A 22,149-nucleotide genomic window follows, 5' to 3' on the forward strand; every position below is an offset into this window, starting at 1 on the left:
GTGACTTTGAAGGGGGAAAAGTTTTGAAGTAAAATTTCTATTTTTGGTTTCTTTTTAAAGGGGAGAGCGCGAACGCAGTCCCCCACACTTATAAATTGCGCACCCGAGTCGTCCACATTTGGGACGATCGCAGGGGTCAACCAAGCCGATGTGCAATGGAAAGGTCTCGCCCGGGCCCACAGCCTTGCGGATCACTGTAAAGCCTGTGCCAGGTAAGTATGCTTTTCCCTGGCCGCAGTTTTCATTTACATCATCCTGGCTTCACCCCACTCGGGTGTCTGTTAAACAACGCTTCACATATATTCCATGACAGGTTTCTTGTTCATACTGTTTAATGTACAGGACACTACATTAGCACATTCACTTTATGAAATTATGAAAAAAATACTGATGGAGAAAACCACACAGAACGGGGTTTATTTACATTTAAGCTGTATAAACGCTCTCCTCATGTCCGGAACGCAGGGGAGACAACTTGACAGTCAAAACACAACTGGCTCTCAATGGGATCCCATCTGAAATATATTCAAGTCAGAGTTGAATGAAATAGATTCTTTTGCTTAAGTATATAGCTTGACACATACACATTCAAGGTATAGAGCTTGAAAACCTCCCTGGAAAAACAATCATCTGAAAGTGACTTTGAAGGGGAAAAAAGTTTGAAGTAAAATTTCTATTTTGGTTTTTGTTTTAAAGGGAGAGCGCGAACGCAGTCCCCACACTTATAAATTGCGCACCCGAGTCGTCCACATTTGGGACGATCGCAGAAGTCAACCAAACCGATGTGCAATGGAAAGGTCTCGCCCCGGGCCCACAGCCTTGCGGATCACTGTAAAGCCTGTGCCAGGTAAGTATGCTTTTCCCTGGCCGCAGTTTTCATTTACATCATCCTGGCTTCACCCCACTCGGGTGTCTGTTAAACAACGCTTCACATATATTCCATGACAGGTTTCTTGTTCATACTGTTTAATGTACAGGACACTACATTAGCACATTCACTTTATGAAAAAAAATACTGATGGAGAAACCACACAGAACGGGGTTTATTTACATTTAAGCTGTATAAACGCTCTCCTCATGTCCGGAACGCAGGGGAGACAACTTGACAGTCAAAACACAACTGGCTCTCAATGGGATCCCATCTGAAATATATTCAAGTCAGAGTTGAATGAAATAGATTCTTTTGCTTAAGTATATAGCTTGACACATACACATTCAAGGTATAGAGCTTGAAAACCTCCCTGGAAAAACAATCATCTGAAAGTGACTTTGAAGGGGGAAAAGTTTTGAAGTAAAATTTCTAGTTTTGGTTTGTTTTAAAGGGAGAGCGCGAACGCAGTCCCCCACACTTATAAATTGCGCACCCGAGTCGTCCACATTTGGGACGATCGCAGGGGTCAACCAAGCCGATGTGCAATGGAAAGGTCTCGCCCCGGGCCCACAGCCTTGCGGATCACTGTAAAGCCTGTGCCAGGTAAGTATGCTTTTCCCTGGCCGCAGTTTTCATTTACATCATCCTGGCTTCACCCCACTCGGGTGTCTGTTAAACAACGCTTCACATATATTCCATGACAGGTTTCTTGTTCATACTGTTTAATGTACAGGACACTACATTAGCACATTCACTTTATGAAAAAAATACTGATGGAGAAAACCACACAGAACGGGGTTTATTTACATTTAAGCTGTATAAACGCTCTCCTCATGTCCGGAACGCAGGGGAGACAACTTGACAGTCAAAACACAACTGGCTCTCAATGGGATCCCATCTGAAATATATTCAAGTCAGAGTTGAATGAAATAGATTCTTTTGCTTAAGTATATAGCTTGACACATACACATTCAAGGTATAGAGCTTGAAAACCTCCCTGGAAAAACAATCATCTGAAAGTGACTTTGAAGGGGGAAAAGTTTTGAAGTAAAATTTCTATTTTTGGTTTGTTTTTAAAGGGGAGAGCGCGAACGCAGTCCCCCACACTTATAAATTGCGCACCCGAGTCGTCCACATTTGGGACGATCGCAGGGGTCAACCAAGCCGATGTGCAATGGAAAGGTCTCGCCCCGGGCCCACAGCCTTGCGGATCACTGTAAAGCCTGTGCCAGGTAAGTATGCTTTTCCCTGGCCGCAGTTTTCATTTACATCATCCTGGCTTCACCCCACTCGGGTGTCTGTTAAACAACGCTTCACATATATTCCATGACAGGTTTCTTGTTCATACTGTTTAATGTACAGGACACTACATTAGCACATTCACTTTATGAAAAAATACTGATGGAGAAAACCACACAGAACGGGGTTTATTTACATTTAAGCTGTATAAACGCTCTCCTCATGTCCGGAACGCAGGGGAGACAACTTGACAGTCAAAACACAACTGGCTCTCAATGGGATCCCATCTGAAATATATTCAAGTCAGAGTTGAATGAAATAGATTCTTTTGCTTAAGTATATAGCTTGACACATACACATTCAAGGTATAGAGCTTGAAAACCTCCCTGGAAAAACAATCATCTGAAAGTGACTTTGAAGGGGGAAAAGTTTTGAAGTAAAATTTCTATTTTGGTTTGTTTTAAAGGGAGAGCGCGAACGCAGTCCCCACACTTATAAATTGCGCACCCGAGTCGTCCACATTTGGGACGATCGCAGGGGTCAACCAAGCCGATGTGCAATGGAAAGGTCTCGCCCCGGGCCCACAGCCTTGCGGATCACTGTAAAGCCTGTGCCAGGTAAGTATGCTTTTCCCTGGCCGCAGTTTTCATTTACATCATCCTGGCTTCACCCACTCGGGTGTCTGTTAAACAACGCTTCACATATATTCCATGACAGGTTTCTTGTTCATACTGTTTAATGTACAGGACACTACATTAGCACATTCACTTTATGAAAAAATACTGATGGAGAAAACCACACAGAACGGGGTTTATTTACATTTAAGCTGTATAAACGCTCTCCTCATGTCCGGAACGCAGGGGAGACAACTTGACAGTCAAAACACAACTGGCTCTCAATGGGATCCCATCTGAAATATATTCAAGTCAGAGTTGAATGAAATAGATTCTTTTGCTTAAGTATATAGCTTGACACATACACATTCAAGGTATAGAGCTTGAAAACCTCCCTGGAAAACAATCATCTGAAAGTGACTTTGAAGGGGAAAAGTTTTGAAGTAAAATTTCTATTTTGGTTTGTTTTTAAAGGGAGAGCGCGAACGCAGTCCCCACACTTATAAATTGCGCACCCGAGTCGTCCACATTTGGGACGATCGCAGGGGTCAACCAAGCCGATGTGCAATGGAAAGGTCTCGCCCCGGGCCCACAGCCTTGCGGATCACTGTAAAGCCTGTGCCAGGTAAGTATGCTTTTCCCTGGCCGCAGTTTTCATTTACATCATCCTGGCTTCACCCCACTCGGGTGTCTGTTAAACAACGCTTCACATATATTCCATGACAGGTTTCTTGTTCATACTGTTTAATGTACAGGACACTACATTAGCACATTCACTTTATGAAAAAATACTGATGGAGAAAACCACACAGAACGGGGTTTATTTACATTTAAGCTGTATAAACGCTCTCCTCATGTCCGGAACGCAGGGGAGACAACTTGACAGTCAAAACACAACTGGCTCTCAATGGGATCCCATCTGAAATATATTCAAGTCAGAGTTGAATGAAATAGATTCTTTTGCTTAAGTATATAGCTTGACACATACACATTCAAGGTATAGAGCTTGAAAACCTCCCTGGAAAAACAATCATCTGAAAGTGACTTTGAGGGGAAAAGTTTTGAAGTAAAATTTCTATTTTTGGTTTGTTTTAAAGGGAGAGCGCGAACGCAGTCCCCACACTTATAAATTGCGCACCCGAGTCGTCCACATTTGGGACGATCGCAGGGGTCAACCAAGCCGATGTGCAATGGAAAGGTCTCGCCCCGGGCCCACAGCCTTGCGGATCACTGTAAAGCCTGTGCCAGGTAAGTATGCTTTTCCCTGGCCGCAGTTTTCATTTACATCATCCTGGCTTCACCCCACTCGGGTGTCTGTTAAACAACGCTTCACATATATTCCATGACAGGTTTCTTGTTCATACTGTTTAATGTACAGGACACTACATTAGCACATTCACTTTATGAAAAAATACTGATGGAGAAAACCACACAGAACGGGGTTTATTTACATTTAAGCTGTATAAACGCTCTCCTCATGTCCGGAACGCAGGGGAGACAACTTGACAGTCAAAACACAACTGGCTCTCAATGGGATCCCATCTGAAATATATTCAAGTCAGAGTTGAATGAAATAGATTCTTTTGCTTAAGTATATAGCTTGACACATACACATTCAAGGTATAGAGCTTGAAAACCTCCCTGGAAAAACAATCATCTGAAAGTGACTTTGAAGGGGGAAAAGTTTTGAAGTAAAATTTCTATTTTTGGTTTGTTTTTAAAGGGGAGAGCGCGAACGCAGTCCCCCACACTTATAAATTGCGCACCCGAGTCGTCCACATTTGGGACGATCGCAGGGGTCAACCAAGCCGATGTGCAATGGAAAGGTCTCGCCCCGGGCCCACAGCCTTGCGGATCACTGTAAAGCCTGTGCCAGGTAAGTATGCTTTTCCCTGGCCGCAGTTTTCATTTACATCATCCTGGCTTCACCCCACTCGGGTGTCTGTTAAACAACGCTTCACATATATTCCATGACAGGTTTCTTGTTCATACTGTTTAATGTACAGGACACTACATTAGCACATTCACTTTATGAAAAAAATACTGATGGAGAAAACCACACAGAACGGGGTTTATTTACATTTAAGCTGTATAAACGCTCTCCTCATGTCCGGGACGCAGGGGAGACAACTTGACAGTCAAAACACAACTGGCTCTCAATGGGATCCCATCTGAAATATATTCAAGTCAGAGTTGAATGAAATAGATTCTTTTGCTTAAGTATATAGCTTGACACATACACATTCAAGGTATAGAGCTTGAAAACCTCCCTGGAAAAACAATCATCTGAAAGTGACTTTGAAGGGGGAAAAGTTTTGAAGTAAAATTTCTATTTTTGGTTTGTTTTTAAAGGGAGAGCGCGAACGCAGTCCCCACACTTATAAATTGCGCACCCGAGTCGTCCACATTTGGGACGATCGCAGGGGTCAACCAAGCCGATGTGCAATGGAAAGGTCTCGCCCCGGGCCCACAGCCTTGCGGATCACTGTAAAGCCTGTGCCAGGTAAGTATGCTTTTCCCTGGCCGCAGTTTTCATTTACATCATCCTGGCTTCACCCCACTCGGGTGTCTGTTAAACAACGCTCACATATATTCCATGACAGGTTTCTTGTTCATACTGTTTAATGTACAGGACACTACATTAGCACATTCACTTTATGAAAAAATACTGATGGAGAAAACCACACAGAACGGGGTTTATTTACATTTAAGCTGTATAAACGCTCTCCTCATGTCCGGGACGCAGGGGAGACAACTTGACAGTCAAAACACAACTGGCTCTCAATGGGATCCCATCTGAAATATATTCAAGTCAGAGTTGAATGAAATAGATTCTTTGCTTAAGTATATAGCTTGACACATACACATTCAAGGTATAGAGCTTGAAAACCTCCCTGGAAAAAAAACAATCATCTGAAAGTGACTTTGAGAGGGGAAAAGTTTGAAGTAAAATTTCTATTTTTGGTTTGTTTTAAAGGGGAGAGCGCGAACGCAGTCCCCACACTTATAAATTGCGCACCCGAGTCGTCCACATTTGGGACGATCGCAGGGGTCAACCAAGCCGATGTGCAATGGAAAGGTCTCGCCCCGGGCCCACAGCCTTGCGGATCACTGTAAAGCCTGTGCCAGGTAAGTATGCTTTTCCCTGGCCGCAGTTTTCATTTACATCATCCTGGCTTCACCCCACTCGGGTGTCTGTTAAACAACGCTTCACATATATTCCATGACAGGTTTCTTGTTCATACTGTTTAATGTACAGGACACTACATTAGCACATTCACTTTATGAAAAAATACTGATAGAGAAAACCACACAGAACGGGGTTTATTTACATTTAAGCTGTATAAACGCTCTCCTCATGTCCGGGACGCAGGGGAGACAACTTGACAGTCAAAACACAACTGGCTCTCAATGGGATCCCATCTGAAATATATTCAAGTCAGAGTTGAATGAAATAGATTCTTTTGCTTAAGTATATAGCTTGACACATACACATTCAAGGTATAGAGCTTGAAAACCTCCCTGGAAAAACAATCATCTGAAAGTGACTTTGAGAGGGGAAAAGTTTGGAAGTAAAATTTCTATTTTTGGTTTGTTTTTAAAGGGGAGAGCGCGAACGCAGTCCCCCACACTTATAAATTGCGCACCCGAGTCGTCCACATTTGGGACGATCGCAGGGGTCAACCAAGCCGATGTGCAATGGAAAGGTCTCGCCCCGGGCCCACAGCCTTGCGGATCACTGTAAAGCCTGTGCCAGGTAAGTATGCTTTTCCCTGGCCGCAGTTTTCATTTACATCATCCTGGCTTCACCCCACTCGGGTGTCTGTTAAACAACGCTTCACATATATTCCATGACAGGTTTCTTGTTCATACTGTTTAATGTACAGGACACTACATTAGCACATTCACTTTATGAAAAAATACTGATAGAGAGAAAACCACACAGAACGGGGTTTATTTACATTTAAGCTGTATAAACGCTCTCCTCATGTCCGGGACGCAGGGGAGACAACTTGACAGTCAAAACACAACTGGCTCTCAATGGGATCCCATCTGAAATATATTCAAGTCAGAGTTGAATGAAATAGATTCTTTTGCTTAAGTATATAGCTTGACACATACACATTCAAGGTATAGAGCATGAAAACCTCCCTGGAAAAACAATCATCTGAAAGTGACTTTGAGAGGGGAAAAGTTTGGAAGTAAAATTTCTATTTTTGGTTTGTTTTTAAAGGGAGAGCGCGAACGCAGTCCCCACACTTATAAATTGCGCACCCGAGTCGTCCACATTTGGGACGATCGCAGGGGTCAACCAAGCCGATGTGCAATGGAAAGGTCTCGCCCTGGGCCCACAGCCTTGCGGATCACTGTAAAGCCTGTGCCAGGTAAGTATGCTTTTCCCTGGCCGCAGTTTTCATTTACATCATCCTGGCTTCACCCCACTCGGGTGTCTGTTAAACAACGCTTCACATATATTCCATGACAGGTTTCTTGTTCATACTGTTTAATGTACAGGACACTACATTAGCACATTCACTTTATGAAAAAATACTGATAGAGAAAACCACACAGAACGGGGTTTATTTACATTTAAGCTGTATAAACGCTCTCCTCATGTCCGGGACGCAGGGGAGACAACTTGACAGTCAAAACACAACTGGCTCTCAATGGGATCCCATCTGAAATATATTCAAGTCAGAGTTGAATGAAATAGATTCTTTTGCTTAAGTATATAGCTTGACACATACACATTCAAGGTATAGAGCATGAAAACCTCCCTGGAAAAACAATCATCTGAAAGTGACTTTGAGAGGGGAAAAGTTTGGAAGTAAAATTTCTATTTTGGTTTGTTTTAAAGGGGAGAGCGCGAACGCAGTCCCCACACTTATAAATTGCGCACCCGAGTCGTCCACATTTGGGACGATCGCAGGGGTCAACCAAGCCGATGTGCAATGGAAAGGTCTCGCCCGGGCCCACAGCCTTGCGGATCACTGTAAAGCCTGTGCCAGGTAAGTATGCTTTTCCCTGGCCGCAGTTTTCATTTACATCATCCTGGCTTCACCCCACTCGGGTGTCTGTTAAACAACGCTTCACATATATTCCATGACAGGTTTCTTGTTCATACTGTTTAATGTACAGGACACTACATTAGCACATTCACTTTATGAAAAAATACTGATAGAGAAAACCACACAGAACGGGGTTTATTTACATTTAAGCTGTATAAACGCTCTCCTCATGTCCGGGACGCAGGGGAGACAACTTGACAGTCAAAACACAACTGGCTCTCAATGGGATCCCATCTGAAATATATTCAAGTCAGAGTTGAATGAAATAGATTCTTTTGCTTAAGTATATAGCTTGACACATACACATTCAAGGTATAGAGCATGAAAACCTCCCCTGGAAAAACAATCATCTGAAAGTGACTTTGAGAGGGGAAAAGTTTGGAAGTAAAATTTCTATTTTGGTTTGTTTTAAAGGGGAGAGCGCGAACGCAGTCCCCCACACTTATAAATTGCGCACCCGAGTCGTCCACATTTGGGACGATCGCAGGGTCAACCAAGCCGATGTGCAATGGAAAGGTCTCGCCCGGGCCCACAGCCTTGCGGATCACTGTAAAGCCTGTGCCAGGTAAGTATGCTTTTCCCTGGCCGCAGTTTTCATTTACATCATCCTGGCTTCACCCCACTCGGGTGTCTGTTAAACAACGCTTCACATATATTCCATGACAGGTTTCTTGTTCATACTGTTTAATGTACAGGACACTACATTAGCACATTCACTTTATGAAAAAATACTGATAGAGAAAACCACACAGAACGGGGTTTATTTACATTTAAGCTGTATAAACGCTCTCCTCATGTCCGGGACGCAGGGAGACAACTTGACAGTCAAAACACAACTGGCTCTCAATGGGATCCCATCTGAAATATATTCAAGTCAGAGTTGAATGAAATAGATTCTTTTGCTTAAGTATATAGCTTGACACATACACATTCAAGGTATAGAGCATGAAAACCTCCCTGGAAAAACAATCATCTGAAAGTGACTTTGAGAGGGGAAAAGTTTGGAAGTAAAATTTCTATTTTGGTTTGTTTTAAAGGGAGAGCGCGAACGCAGTCCCCACACTTATAAATTGCGCACCCGAGTCGTCCACATTTGGGACGATCGCAGGGGTCAACCAAGCCGATGTGCAATGGAAAGGTCTCGCCCCGGGCCCACAGCCTTGCGGATCACTGTAAAGCCTGTGCCAGGTAAGTATGCTTTTCCCTGGCCGCAGTTTTCATTTACATCATCCTGGCTTCACCCCACTCGGGTGTCTGTTAAACAACGCTTCACATATATTCCATGACAGGTTTCTTGTTCATACTGTTTAATGTACAGGACACTACATTAGCACATTCACTTTATGAAAAAAATACTGATAGAGAAAACCACACAGAACGGGGTTTATTTACATTTAAGCTGTATAAACGCTCTCCTCATGTCCGGGACGCAGGGGAGACAACTTGACAGTCAAAACACAACTGGCTCTCAATGGGATCCCATCTGAAATATATTCAAGTCAGAGTTGAATGAAATAGATTCTTTTGCTTAAGTATATAGCTTGACACATACACATTCAAGGTATAGAGCTTGAAAACCTCCCTGGAAAAACAATCATCTGAAAGTGACTTTGAGAGGGGAAAAGTTTGGAAGTAAAATTTCTATTTTTGGTTCTTTTTAAAGCAGGAGGCCTATTGTAGTTATATAGCTTGACAGATACATAATTCAAAAGGTATAATTCAATTTCAACAGCAAATATCTGCAAAACTACTCATCTCAATGACTTTGAAATGTCTTGAGTAGATGCGCAATCAAAATGTGTACAAGTTCGTCTGGACGGGTCGAGTCGCTAAAATGCACCGCTTGGCCGCTATTTTGGATTGAAGTTTTTGCTGGTGCTTTTCATCATAATCCCGAATACTTTCCTCCCAAAATGTGCTGCACTGAAAGTACAAGAGCTACGGCTTTCAAACTTTGCATACTTGGTGTCTGTGCACCTTCCTACACAGGGGCATCGTCAAATGTGGCTATGTGGATATGATGGCCGCGATATTGGACGCTACTTCTGGGCCAAAGTTGTCTTCAAAAACTACCAAGAACTTCTTTGCGATTTTGTGACAAACCAAACTTAGCACATACAACACTTGAAACGTTTTGAGAACTTTAGTTATTCATTTATTGATGTCACTTCTAAAGAGCGCCATCAGAGTTGCTGATCAAAACATCTGTGCAGCATTATCCATGTGAACACAGCGTATGGTAGCTAAAAGGGAAAAAAAAACTATTTGAGACGTGCCCCAAATGAAAGAAAAAGAGTGCCAAGCAAACTGACGCACAACTCGAGGCACACCACACCAGAAATCACGCAAAAAGTATTCCAACACCGTACCAGTCATCATAAATGATACTTACATTCAGAAACCCAAAGTTTGGACAGATTTAATGAAATAAGGACTTCTTTATATCACCGACGGCCCAGGGATACATTGCCGAATGTGTCATAAGTTTCATCGACATTTACAGCACCGCAGATTACCCGTGCAAAACATGGGACAGTCTGAAGGAAAGTGCGAGGACGATTATGGCCGCTCTTTCAAGCAGGTACTCGCGTTGTCTGTTATCGATTCCCCACAGACGCAGGCAAGTTGCACATACTTATTCACCGTGTCAGCATCGATAGCACTTGAAAACTAATAGGTAAGTATGCAGTCACATGTTCATAACATCTACATCTATATCTACATCTCAAAATGTGCATGGGATGCCTTGGCGACACTTTGCCCGCTAAATTCCCCCCCACCCTTCCTTCCCCCATGATATATCCTATAAAGAGACTACCACTGCAAAGCGTGGTCCACGTGCAGATACGGGACACGATGTCAATTTCAATTGACAATGACGAGCGCTGTCCAGCGGCCAACGTGGTGTTATTGTCGATTACAGAGATATAATATTTCTTGTGTCTGACAAGAAGACATTTAATTCTCAACGTGATAACATACTTGGCTTTGTCTGTATCCATCCTATGAATACATGTCTTGTGACCGATGAAAGACTACATAAAGGAATTGAGTAATTAGAGCTAATACAATGTTAATAATAATAAGTAGATCTGTTATGTGACAAAAACCCACAGCGTTACACAAAATTAAAATACATTGCAGTAGAGGTGTTATATCTTCATTGTAATTCAATCTTTTGTAAGGGGTATGTCTTTAGGCAGCTTTTAAACATTGTCAATGATTGTGCATTCCGGGTCATGGTAAAACTTGTAGCTGTGGTCTAAGGGGGGTAGCCCTGATCTAGCTGAAGGAAGCGCTAGTAAAATCGTTCAACACTGCCCACTCGCCGGCTTTACAATGCCCAAAGACTAATGCGCTTTCGGTAACATTTGGGTTTTGTGCAGTTTGCATGGATTTCAAAACTTTACAGGTGACCTGTATCGAGGTGTTACGTGTATTTCCAGTATATATACCTGCTCTCGATTCACAAATTCAGTTCCAACGACCCGAGTGTAACAATGTGATGGATACTGATACAAACTACTGAAGTACCTTAACTGCTGGGAAATCACAAGTTCACTTGCGTGAGCGTGAGAGTGAGTGAGTGAGTTTAGTTTTACGCCGTACTCATCACTATTCAAGCTGTATGGCGGCGGTCTGTAAATAATCGAGTCTGGGCCAGACAATCCAGTGATTATCAGCATGAACATTGATCTGCGCAATTGGGAACCGATTACACCGGTACTATGTCAACTAAGCTCAGCGTGAGAGAAACAGTGTTGTGGATATTGGTACATGCTACACAAATACAGAGTACGGGCGCTTCGTGTCACATTTCAACTTGGCTGTTGTTGATATTTAAGTGGAAATGGTATCTACACTCACACGAAAATAAACACCATAAACAACCACATAAACACTGAGTACCTATCCCACTTCCACATCTACACAGACGCATCCATTAATACTTACAAAAACACAGGCATAGACATACATGTACAACAAACTCACCCTTTAACAATAAAGTTAACGCTATACTAACCATACCACCATCAACACTGCAAAACTGACAGCAATCCTCACTACACTCTACAGCAAACACACTTCCTTATACTATCCAAATCCTTCAGTCCTATTAGACAATACACTAATCTAATGTACAGGACACCCCAGTGAGTACAGCTGACAGAACAGGGCTAGACGTAATAATTTGTGGCTTGTAAGAACATGGGGCTTGGGAGACGGGGTCTAGAGGAATGATGCCCACAATAGTCACAATAGTCACCCTTGCGCTTACGTTGTCTATTGTCTCTATTGGGGCGGTGGGGTAGCCTAGTGGTTAAAGCGTTGGCTCGTCACGCCGAAGACCCGGGTTCGATTCCCCACATGGGCACAATGTGTGAAGCCCATTTCTGGTGTCCCCCGCCGTGATATTGCTGGAATATTGCTAAAAGCGGCGTAAAACTAAACTCAGTCAGTCAGTCAGTATTGTCTCTATTGTGTTACCAGAGCCCCAGGCTCACTTTCATGTTGTATACTATCCACTAAAACATGGATCTATACCTGAACTATTCTGTTTGCTCGCTGACCTATCCAAATTTATAAACGTTGTCTTAAAAAGTTGATAATCATGTCCATCAAGACTTTTCGTTGAATATATTATAATCATGTATGTATGTACATGTACATTTTTATATAAACTCTATATCAATAAGGGACTAATAAACTTGCACACAAATATCAATGCATATAGCCATCTTCTACCTTTGGGCGACAGTACTATAAACTGCGACCTTTGGGCGACATTCGCCCAAAGGTCGTGTATATACTAGTATGTCGCCCAATGGTTGCTGTTTAATACTATATACCTTTATACATTTCTATGGCTGCTTATCTTATATATGTCGCCCTTTGGTTGTCTATGTGTTTCAGTGTCTTTCAGAGACAATTGTATTTCATATGTGTGCATGAAACAGACTATCTTGTTTCCGATGTTTAACATCGCACATACAATCAATTGATATTTTTGTGCTTAATTTCTTAAATATGATGCAGTCAAACAAACCAGACTAGTTAGAATAAACACTGGGATTAGGATTACTTGTAATATTTCTAAAATATTATGCTGTAACGTACATTTATCATTTGGCATAACTTGTTTCCCACTCAAGCGCCGATGTGCCCTTGCTTTAGATTAGTTTACGTTGTTTACCACTCATGGTTTGCTAAGGAATAAGTTTTGAGGATATGTTAAGATTAACCAACAACTAAATATCTTGTACACATTATTAGACAATTTTAGTTATCTTTTTAGTTTTAATTTGTTTTTGCTAGGCATTGTATTATCTGTAGGGATTAGGATTAGCGTGTGAATTTACCTCGTATACACCGTCGGAAATGGCAATCAGCTGTTCACACTTTTCCCCGTGATCTACTGGTGATTTAGTTAAAATTTATCCAATATTACCACGCGATGAATTCTAATGGAGTGATCGAAAAAAATCTAGTATCTGAAATTATTGTGTTTCCATAAGAAATATATTGTTTCGTTTTAATTGTAGGCTATGCTCTATAAATGTAATATTTATTTCTGGGGGTAAGAAAACGGCATCGTATCGCTTCCCGTGAATGCACAAGAGGAGACGATTTTGTCAGTAAAGACGTCACATTTTCAATTAAAAATCATTAGACAATTTTATTTATCTTTTCAGTTCTAATTTGTAGTTGCTAGGCGTTGGATTATATGCAGGGATTAGGATGAGCGTGTGTATTTGCCTCGTATACACCGTCGGAAATGGCAATTAGCTGTGCACACTTTTCCCCGCGCTCTACCGGCGATTTAGTTAATCGGAGTGATCGGAAAAATATAGTATCTGAAGTTATTTTGTTACCATGAGAAATATATTGTTTCATTTTAATTGCAGGTTTTGCTCTATTAATGAAAAAATATATATAATCTTAACTAAGGTTATGCTACAGCACTTTGGTGTATTGCTGGATAGTATTTATACAAGGAACAATTTGACCTGTCACCAATGAGGTATTTCAACTGTGAAAACACTTCGTTGACATGTGATCGTCCAGCTACAAGAACTATTACTTTTAACGAAATGAAATATGTATACGTATCCATTTTTTGCCAAATACACTTCATTTCTCGAGGCGTGAGTAGATGCAATATGATAGTGATTTTTGTGATTAATGCGGACCGAAGTTATAATATCGGTGAGAAGTCATCATTTCACTGCAGTTGATATAAACATTCCTTTTTGACCTTTTGAGTAAAATTAATAAACTGGATTGCAAAGTCCAGATATAAAAAAATGTGTTTCATGATGAGATAAAGAAACAACAAGATTAACTTGCGTAATTAAATATGGATTTGTTGACACTATTTCTAATGATTGATCACGACGAAAAAATCAGCGAAGGTTGATGGAGTCTGGAGTCTGAATACCATCTAACCACAGCCCATTTTGAGCCAGTGGGGATTATTCCCGTTCTCTTATCATACACTGGGGCACACCAGACGACTCCTAAATAAACTGGGGCTCCGGCATAGATATTTGCCTGATGTCTGGTCTGAATACTCCGGCATCTGATTACAGCCCATTTTGAAATAGACACCGCGCTAAATCTTCAAGTGGTACACCACCACCACCCCACCCCCACTCCATGGAAAATGGAGCCATAATCCACCCCAGTGCGAACCAATGATAGGAACAAGAAAACATTGTAAGTTGAAAAATACTATTTATTAAACCAAATAGTTTTGACATTCTTATTTGCATAACTTAGCAAAAATTGTAATTTTGCATTTACACTTCTCTGAACGAGAGCTTGACTAACATTCGCCGGTTAAATTGCTGATTATGTTGTTCTGTGATGAGGTGTTTCACTCTATGAGGGTGGGTTCAAATCACACATGGGATTGACTCCACCTCCACCAGCAAAGTACTAGTATCTGTACTTTTACTGGGAAAGTGAATTCCCAAATGTGACATCCCTTAGAAATTATCTGATTAGTTTTAAGTTAATCTTATTCTTGAAATGTGTGCCATCTCTTCCTTGTCCTTTGCTGGTGTATCTTCTTATTGATCATCATCTTGTTCTCAGCTGAACATAAGAGCATTCACGCTTGTAAATCTGTAGAAATGCCTGAACTGTCTCCTTTTCTGAAATATGACAAAGTTTTCAAAATTATGTTAAAACATCAAGGTACAATTCTAGTGAGTATCATCACTCGGCTTCTAGTCCTATAGTCTTTACCCAACTCCCCAACTTAAGGTTTTATTAGGACAAGTAAACATTTGCCATTTTAAAGATTTAGCGCATTTGTTATCACTATGAGGACTTGTGTCCTAAATATACTATTCCTACTTTGCTTAGGAACAAATCATTGATTCAACAGAAAACTATGATGTGGGGTCTAATTTGGTTTAAATATCTAAGCTTATTGTAAGTATGGATCCTAGGTTTCAGTATGTCACTTAGCCTTGTGGATCCCATACCTGCTATTGACAGGTGTTGTGTATTTGTAAATGACTCATTCCATGATTTGCAAAATGGTTGATTGGTGCCATTAAAACGTTTTTATGGTTACTCATGTATCAAGTGCATAAGGTTAGATTATAGTAGAAGTTTGCCTAAAGAAAGGTTACTGTTTTATTATTTATCCACTTTGAAATGAATACAATTTCAAATAATAAATCTATGGTTAAGTAAAGTTGGGAATTTTGTGATCCTTGGCAAAGCTTGAGTAGTCTATGTTAGTTTCTAATCACAAATGGTTTAAGTATTTTAATGAACTTTTAAACTGTGTTTCCATTGATGATAATATTGAAGATGTGTGGAGCAAAGTGGATACCGACACTGATATAGAGGATGAACATTTAGCTGTATTAAATGAACCTTCTTCGGAAGAGGAGGTATTTTTAAGCTTGAAAAATATTAAAAATAATAAATCACCAGGACCGGATGGATTAGTCGCCGAGTTCTTTAAAGCTACTAAGAATTACATATCACCTCTATTAACTAAACTCTTTAACAAACTGTATGATAGTTCAATTTTTCAAAAATGTTGGGGGGAAAGCATCATATGCCCTTTGCATAAATCTGGTGATAAAACAGATCCAAACAATTATAGAGGCATTTCATTGATCAACTGCTTATGCAAGGTTCTAGCCTCAATTGCTCAAGCTATGGTCACCAAATATCTGTCAAAGCGAAATGGAAGGTTCTATTGCCTTTTATTGACTTTTCCAAGGCATTTGACTCTATTAACCATAAATTACTTTTTATGAGTTTGATAGAAAAGGGGTAAAGGGAAAATTCCTTAAATTTATTATCAACATGTATTCTACATTGTGCGCTTGTGTAAGAACTGATTCGGGGTTATCACCCTATTTCAAATGTAATATTGGTACCCGCCAAGGATGCACTCTAAGTCCGCAGATTTTTATTATATTCATAAGCAAACTTGCTCAAATGCTGGAGGAAGATGGTGGAAGAGGTGTATTCATATCAACTCATATTCCTGATGTATTTTCGCTATTATTTGCCGATGATGTATCAACTGTATCCGACACTGCTTTACAGCTCCAAAAAGAAAATTAATATTGTTGAAAAATTCTGTGCAGATGCAGGAATGAAAGTTAATCTGAACAAAACAAAAATTATTGTTTTTAGAAATGGTGGTCCTCTTCGTTCTTATGAGAAATGGTTTTTAAATGGTGAACAAATAGAAGTTGTGAATATGTACAGATATCTTGGGATTGTGTTCACCCCTAAATTGTCATGGACTAAAGCCAAATCCTGTTTAGCAGCTCAAGCAAGCAAAGCTATATTCTCCATCTATAATTACCAGAAACATTTTGGATGTATTAATCACAAGGACATTTTTAAGATATTTGACTCCATGATTACACCTATTCTGTGTTATGGATCAGAGATTTGGGGAACTACCTATTGCAGACATATTGAAACTGTACATTTTAAGTTCTGTAAGACTTTTCTCAAAGTCAGCAAGTATACCAACAATAGCATGGTGCTTGGAGAGTGTGGCAGACTCTCACTGCAATACCACTATACCTCTAGATCAATAATGTACTGGTGCAGACTGTTGCAGCTACAACATCATAGACTTCCTTATCAGGCCTATCAAATGCTCAAATCTCTTGATGATAATAATAAATCTACTTAGGCTTCACATATAAGACAAATCCTTTTCAGTATGGTTTTGGGTTTGTATGGATCTCACAAGAAATTGGCTGCATTAAAACATTTATATCCATCTTCAAGCAGCGATCTTATGACTGCTTCCTTCAAAATTGGCGTTCCTCACTTGACTCTTCATCTAAATGTAAATATTATTCACAATTTAAATCTTTACTTAATGTCAAACACTACTTGTCATGTGATCTCCTCCCATATCAAAGGAAAGTTATGGCTATGTTCCGCTGTAACAACTTTTAGATTAGCAGTGGAAACCGGCCGCCACACAAATACACCCTATGACCAACGTCTCTGCCTTTACTGCCACTCTGTTGGTTTAAACTATGTTGAAGATGAGCTCCATGTTCTACTCATCTGTGGTAAATATTCTGAAATAAGAAATAAATGTTTCACAACCCACCAGACCCACCCTCCAACAATTGAAACTTCTGTGCGTTTAATTACTCGCAACGGCATTAATTTTCTAAAATCATTAACTACATTCCTCTCCACCGTATTAAAACTAAGACATAAATCCACTACTACTATCACTTGACCCTGTACTCCAATCGTCATCCTATATCCAGCAAGTATGTATTCTTTATAATTGCACTATGTTGTATTATGGGCCAAGGGCCTACATTACTGAAATAAAATGTCTGTCTGTCTGTCTGTCTGTCTAATCACAGCATAACAACGTAGAGTCCTTAAATTAACTTTGCAATAAGGTAGAATAGAAATAATTCTATAAAGATGGAGCCGTGAGTATTGAGGAAACTTTAAATCTCGTAACATGGCTGAAAATTGAATGGGAGTGACTGCCACTGTCTATGAGAGAAATGAGGGTCAACACTAGTGGTGAGTGAGTTTAGTTTTACGCCGCTTTTAGCTATATTCCAGCAATATCAGGGTAAGGGAAACCAGAAAAAGGCTTCACAGTGAACCCATGTGGGGAATCGAACCCGGGCCTTCGACATGACAAGCAAACGCTTTAACCACTAGTCTGTTGAACTAGTAGTAGTAATCGCTTCATTAAGCAGATAGAGACTGACTACCACTGAGAAGGGGAAGAGTAGGAGAAGGATGTCCAGCTGGGAACTGTGAGCTTCATGTAGGTGGAGACTGTGAGCTTCATGTAGGTGGAGACTGTGAGCTTCATGTAGGTGGAGACTGTGAGCTTCATGTAGGTGGGGACTGTGAGCTTCATGTAGGTGGAGACTGTGAGCTTCATGTAGGTGGAGACTGTGAGAGCTTCATCTAGGTGGAGACTGTGAGCTTCATGTAGGTGGGAACTGTGAGCTTCATGTAGGTGGAGACTGTGAGCTTCATGTAGGTGGAGACTGTGAACTCATGTAGGTGGGAACTGTGAGCTTCATGTAGGTGGAGACTGTGAGCTTCATGTAGGTGGAGACAGTGAGCTTCATGTAGGTGGAGACTGTGAGCTTCCATGTAGGTGGGAACTGAGAACTTCATATATGTGGGAACTGTCAGCTTCATGTAGGTGGGGACTGTGTGGAGCTTCATGTAGGTGGGGTGGGGACTGTGAGCTTCATGTAGGTGGAGACTGTGAGAACTTCATGTAGGTGGGGAACTGAGAGCTTCATGTAGGTGGGGACTGTGAGGCTTCATGTAGGTGGAGACTGTGAGCTTCATGTAGGTGGAGACTGTGAGCTTCATATATGTGGGGACTGTGAGCTTCATGTAGGTGGGGACTGTGAGCTTCATGTAGGTGGGGACTGTGAGCTTCATGTAGGTGGAGATTGTGAGCTTCATGTAGGTGGGGACTGTAGGCTTCATGTAGGTGGAGACTGTGAGCTTCATGTAGGTGGGGATTGTGAGCTTCATGTAGGTGGAGACTGTGAGCTTCATGTAGGTGGAGACTGTGAGCTTCATGTAAGTGGGGGACTGTGAGCTTCATGTAGGTGGGAGACTGAGCCTAGCTTCATCTAGGTAGGGATTGTAGGCTTCATGTAGGTTTGGGACTGTGAGCTTCATGTAGGTGGAGACTGTGAGCCTGGCATGTAAGTGGGGACTGTAGGCTTCATGTAGGTGGAGACTGTTAGCTTCCTATCTAGGGTAGGGGGATTGTTTAGGCTTCATGTAGGTGGAGACTGTGAGCTTCATGTAGGTGGGGATTGTAGGCTTCCAAGTGTAAGTGGAGACTGTGAGCTTCATCTAGGTAGGGATTGTAGAGCTTCATGTAGGTGGAGACTTTTAGCTTCATCATCCAGGTAGGGTGTGGAGGCCCATGTAGGTGGAGACTGTGAGCTTCATCTAGGTAGGGATTGTAGGCTTCTGTGTAGGTGGAGACTTTTAGCTTCATCTAGGTGGTAGGGATTGTGGAGAGCTCCATGTAGGTGGAGACTGTGAGCCTATGTAGGTGGGGACTGTGAAGGCTTGGACATTGAAGGCTGGGACTGTGAGCTTCATGTAGGTGGGGACTGTGAGCTTCCATGTAGGTGTGGAGACTGTGGAGACTTCTATGTATTTGGGGACTGTGAGCTTCCTGTAGGTGGGGACTGTGAGCTTCATGTAGGTGGGGAGTGTAGGCTTCATGTAGCTGGGGACTGTGAGCCTCTCATGTAGGTGGGGACTGAGAGAACTTCATATGTGCGTGGGGACTGTGGTGGATCCTTCATGTAGGTGGAGACCGTGAGCCCCATGTGGAGACCGTGAGCCGGCATATGTGGGGACTGTGAGCTTCCCATGTAGGTGGGGACCGTGAGCCCATGTAGGTGGGGACTGTGAGCCTCATGTATGTGTGGACTGTGAGCCCATCCAGGCGTGGACCGGTGGCCCCATGTAGGTGGAGGACCGTGAGCCCCATGTAGGCGGCGACCGTGAGCCCATGGGAGGGACCAGTGGAGCATGGCGTGGACCGTGAGCCTGGTGGGCCAGCCGGCGGAGACCACCGTGGAGCCCATGGACCGTGAGACCGTGAGCCAACAGCGTGGACCAGGAGGCCTGGGACCGTTGACCGCAGGACCATGTGCCCCAAGGACCGTGGAGACCGTGGAGCCTAGGCGTGGACCTGTGAGCCCCCGTGGACCGTGGAGGAGACCGTGAGCCCCATGCAGGTGGACCGTGAGCCGGCATGGACCGTGAGCCGACGGGAGCCGAGCCCACGGACCCGTGAGCCCATGGGACCGGCGTGGACCGTGAGCCATGGAAGACCGTGAGCGGAGACCGTGAGCCGGCGGTGGACCGTGAGCCAAGGTGGACCGGAGGACCGGTGACCGGACCGGACCGGCGGACCGGTGGGGACCGGGGACGACCGGAGACCGGAGCCGACCCCGGAGACCGACCCATGACCGGCCGACCAGGTGGACCGGTGGACCGTGAGGACGCCGACCAGGTGGACTTCAGGTCGGCGGATGACCGGAGCCGGCGACCGTGGAGCCGGACCCAGGTGGACCGGCGGAGACCGGTGAGCCGACCCAGGCCCATGGTGGAGGACCGTGGAGCCGGCGGATACGAGCCGGACCCCAAGGAACGGCATGACCGTGGAAAGACCGGAACGCGGACGGCCGGTATGGACCGTGAGCCGGCGGAGAACGGGACCGTGGAGCCAAGTGGACCGTGAGCCTGGCGGGACCGGGTGAGCCGGCGTGGACCGTGAGCCGGCGTGGAGACCGGTGAGCCGGCGCCAGACCGTGGAGCCGGGGACTGAGCCGGTGGAGACCGGGGAGACCGCGGAAGGGACCGTGGACCGTGGAGTCGGCACCAGAGTTTTAAGTGGAGAATGGAGACCGTGAGCCGACCCAGGCTTCAAGGTGGAGACGTGGAGTTTACCCAGGTGGATTGTAGGAAGGATCCCCAGCGGACCGTGAGCCCATGTGAGCGACCCCATGGAGACCGTGAGCCGACCCAGGTGGGGAAATGGCCGCATGACCGGCGGAGGACCGTGAGCCGACCCAGGCCGGCGGAGACCGGTGGACCGGAGCCCCATGGAAATCGACCAGACCCGGTGTGGACCAGACGCGGACCGAAGACCCATGACCGGAACGCATGGACCGGAAAGCCCATGGAAACGGAGGCACGGAAGATGAAGACCGTGGAACTGACCACGGACAGCCACGGAACACGGCCCCAAGATGTGGACCATGTGAGCCGAGACCGTGGACCGTGGACCGGCGACACCGGATGGCTGAGGACAGCGGTGAGACCGTGGACTTTGAGCCATGGAAGTGGACACAGGAAGAGGACCGTGGATCTGAGACCGTGCCCCACAGGGACAGTGGAACCCCAGGAAGGACACAGACTTTTGAAGATGGAGATCATGGATCCATAAAATTTTGAGACTGCAGTGGGGTGGGGACTGTGAGCTTGATGGAGGACTGTGGAGGAAAAGGGACCAGGAGCCGCATAATGGACCGTGGAGCTTGATGAAAATGGATTGAGCCATGGAATGAGCCCAGTGGTGGATATGGAGCTTGGTGGAGACTGTGAGCTTGAAAGTGGAGACTGTGGAGTTTATCTAGGGATTAAGGTGGAGACTGTGGAGTTTTATCTAGGGACAGGGTTTGTGGGATCGGGTGGAGGGGACTCACAGGTTTATGGTGGACTGGGTGGAGTTTGGTGGAAGGACAGGAAAGGGGGGACTAGGTGGAGACTGGAGCACAAAAGGTGGGGACTGTGGAGTGGAGTTTATGGAAATGGTGGGGACCAGGTTTAAGATGGAGACAAGGAGGGTTTATGGTGGAGACTGGTGGAGCCGGAGGGGTGGGATGGAGGGGGGGACAGGCCGGTGGATGGTGGAGGAAGGAATGGTGGAGGACAAACTCCATCCAGGTGGATCAGGAAATAGGTGGACCCGACCCAGGACTGTGGCGGCCCCATGCAGGTGACCGTGAGCCTGGCGGTGGAACCCGTGGAGCCGGTGGTGGAAATAACCCGGCGGAAGCACAGGACGGCGGACCGGAGACCGTGGACCGTGGAAACCGGCGGATACGAAGAAGACCGTGAACGAGGACCGCATGGAAAGCCCGGAATACGGCATGTAGACCATGGAGCCGCGGAACGACCGGGGATACGCATGGACCGGAAACATGGACCGGCCCGGCGACCGAAGATCGAAATGGACCGGTGGAAACCGGATACGGAAGATGGAGACCGACCGACGACACAGGAACGCGGATACGAAGATGACCGGTGGACCGGC

At 44.0% G+C, this 22,149-nt stretch overlaps 15 non-coding genes across 15 annotated transcripts; all 15 read right to left on the minus strand.

Annotated features, from left to right (window-relative positions):
• Window positions 1-57: 57 nt before the first annotated feature.
• On the minus strand, window positions 58-220 carry LOC124276270. The gene has a single exon (XR_006898473.1). It is a non-coding gene; the product is annotated as a U1 spliceosomal RNA (small nuclear RNA).
• Window positions 221-693: 473 nt separating this feature from the next.
• LOC124276305 lies at window positions 694-855 on the minus strand. The gene has a single exon (XR_006898505.1). It is a non-coding gene; the product is annotated as a U1 spliceosomal RNA (small nuclear RNA).
• A 463-nt stretch (window positions 856-1,318) lies between these two features.
• Window positions 1,319-1,482, minus strand: LOC124276273. The gene has a single exon (XR_006898476.1). It is a non-coding gene; the product is annotated as a U1 spliceosomal RNA (small nuclear RNA).
• Window positions 1,483-1,947: 465 nt separating this feature from the next.
• On the minus strand, window positions 1,948-2,111 carry LOC124276267. The gene has a single exon (XR_006898470.1). It is a non-coding gene; the product is annotated as a U1 spliceosomal RNA (small nuclear RNA).
• A 462-nt stretch (window positions 2,112-2,573) lies between these two features.
• Window positions 2,574-2,735, minus strand: LOC124276289. The gene has a single exon (XR_006898490.1). It is a non-coding gene; the product is annotated as a U1 spliceosomal RNA (small nuclear RNA).
• Window positions 2,736-3,195: 460 nt separating this feature from the next.
• On the minus strand, window positions 3,196-3,357 carry LOC124276290. The gene has a single exon (XR_006898491.1). It is a non-coding gene; the product is annotated as a U1 spliceosomal RNA (small nuclear RNA).
• Window positions 3,358-3,818: 461 nt separating this feature from the next.
• Window positions 3,819-3,980, minus strand: LOC124276291. Its single transcript, XR_006898492.1, has one exon. It is a non-coding gene; the product is annotated as a U1 spliceosomal RNA (small nuclear RNA).
• A 464-nt stretch (window positions 3,981-4,444) lies between these two features.
• Window positions 4,445-4,608, minus strand: LOC124276268. Its single transcript, XR_006898471.1, has one exon. It is a non-coding gene; the product is annotated as a U1 spliceosomal RNA (small nuclear RNA).
• A 465-nt stretch (window positions 4,609-5,073) lies between these two features.
• LOC124276292 lies at window positions 5,074-5,235 on the minus strand. The gene has a single exon (XR_006898493.1). It is a non-coding gene; the product is annotated as a U1 spliceosomal RNA (small nuclear RNA).
• Window positions 5,236-5,699: 464 nt separating this feature from the next.
• On the minus strand, window positions 5,700-5,861 carry LOC124276280. The gene has a single exon (XR_006898482.1). It is a non-coding gene; the product is annotated as a U1 spliceosomal RNA (small nuclear RNA).
• A 464-nt stretch (window positions 5,862-6,325) lies between these two features.
• Window positions 6,326-6,489, minus strand: LOC124276269. The gene has a single exon (XR_006898472.1). It is a non-coding gene; the product is annotated as a U1 spliceosomal RNA (small nuclear RNA).
• A 466-nt stretch (window positions 6,490-6,955) lies between these two features.
• LOC124276274 lies at window positions 6,956-7,117 on the minus strand. Its single transcript, XR_006898477.1, has one exon. It is a non-coding gene; the product is annotated as a U1 spliceosomal RNA (small nuclear RNA).
• A 463-nt stretch (window positions 7,118-7,580) lies between these two features.
• LOC124276281 lies at window positions 7,581-7,741 on the minus strand. The gene has a single exon (XR_006898483.1). It is a non-coding gene; the product is annotated as a U1 spliceosomal RNA (small nuclear RNA).
• A 463-nt stretch (window positions 7,742-8,204) lies between these two features.
• LOC124276295 lies at window positions 8,205-8,366 on the minus strand. The gene has a single exon (XR_006898496.1). It is a non-coding gene; the product is annotated as a U1 spliceosomal RNA (small nuclear RNA).
• A 461-nt stretch (window positions 8,367-8,827) lies between these two features.
• LOC124276293 lies at window positions 8,828-8,989 on the minus strand. The gene has a single exon (XR_006898494.1). It is a non-coding gene; the product is annotated as a U1 spliceosomal RNA (small nuclear RNA).
• Between the last annotated feature and the right edge of the window lie 13,160 nt (window positions 8,990-22,149).

Source organism: Haliotis rubra, unplaced genomic scaffold, assembly GCF_003918875.1.
Source record: "Haliotis rubra isolate DU_JTF1 unplaced genomic scaffold, ASM391887v1 Scf2078, whole genome shotgun sequence".
In the NCBI taxonomy this organism is placed as follows: domain Eukaryota; kingdom Metazoa; phylum Mollusca; class Gastropoda; order Lepetellida; family Haliotidae; genus Haliotis; species Haliotis rubra.